We start from the raw sequence: 1314 nt of genomic DNA, 5'->3' as shown, positions 1-1314 counted from the left end.
GGCAAAACAATAAACTGTTACTTGGGGAAAACGTGGTTTAAATAAACCTGACGCTAGATGCTGATCGAAAGCACATGTAATATGGTTTAAGAAGTTCTACGTGTTCCTGTAAAATATCCTGTATAACTATAAAACTACGACTCTAATACAATCTTCATCAACAAGTCTAATGCTAATTAATGTACAGTGTCCACCTCCTGGGGGGCTAATCTTGTTAAACCCAAAGACAAAAAAAGACAAAGAAAAGAATGCTATTTCCATGGAATTAAACCATTTCAAAAGTTGAGCATGCGCGGTCACACTTTTTTTTTTTTTTTTCATATTTTGCATAAAGTTTACTTTCTAAAAGTAATTAAAAGTGCATCAGTAACAAACTTGGATATCAGAATTGTCAAGTGAGACTTGGCAACTTGACGACTTGAGAATGAACTGAAAACTGTTTTAGGCATTTCTTATTTCTTATGAATAAGAAACTAAACCAAATAGCCTTGTCTATTATTTGAAAAAAATCGAGGCCATTCGAACCCCTTTCACAAGCTGACTATCAGAGAAATTATACTATGACTTCCAGAAAGAAGAAGAGAACAAAATGTATCTTGAATTATGGTAAGAATGCATTTAGATATAATAGAGCTTTTAAGGGGTTGGGGCAGGCTTGCTGATGCACCAGTTGTCTCGGACACAAATGCTCAGGCATGGTAATTTATACGGCTCATAAAGAACACGGGCAGACACAGACAGATGCACTCAAAATCATGGCGTGTAACCTTTCTACGACCTAAATTTGTTGTGTCATTTAGGGTCTGGTGTACCCTGAGGCTCCACCAAGCTTCACCTCTCTTTTATCTCTGCCTGTCTTATGCACAAATTCCATCTCTTCTTCTCTTTTCTTTCCATTGCCCTCCCTTCTTTCTAGCCCTCTCCTGTCATGTAGTCAAATCTCTTCAAGTCTAAATGAAGTCATTGTTATTGTTTGTCTCTCCCATAAGCTGGTCCAGCTCAGGTCACATCCAGTGCTAGTGAGTAATAGAGCCCTGAATGTGTGTATACAGTGTGTTTGGTCCTGCAGTCAAAATACATTTTGTTCAGGTTTGTTAGAACAACAGACTCTGCCTCTAAAGAGCTTCAGAAGGTATTGTTCTTTATAGGCTGTAGAACTCAAACAGTGGCAGCTGCCCATGTGTGAATGTGAATTTGCGCATGTCTGCAGGCGTTTCCATAACTGTGTGTTTCTGCAGCCTGCTCTCCAGCTGTTTCCTGTTAGCTATCACACTGCTCTCAAGGTTGCTGAGGTCTGTGTGTGTCTGTGTGTGT

General features: G+C 39.3%; 1 protein-coding gene across 1 annotated transcript in view; it reads left to right on the top strand.

The window, feature by feature from the left end:
- LOC118326542 (E3 ubiquitin-protein ligase RNF38-like) overlaps positions 1–1314 on the top strand; it is a 19019-nt gene that overhangs the window by 10396 nt on the left and 7309 nt on the right.

This window comes from Morone saxatilis, unplaced genomic scaffold, assembly GCF_004916995.1.
Source record: "Morone saxatilis isolate NCDOM2014 unplaced genomic scaffold, NCSU_SB_2.0 Contig17, whole genome shotgun sequence".
NCBI classification, from domain to species: Eukaryota; Metazoa; Chordata; class Actinopteri; family Moronidae; genus Morone; species Morone saxatilis.
Note: the sequence above shows the minus strand (reverse complement) of the source record. Positions and strands in the feature narration are given on the sequence as shown.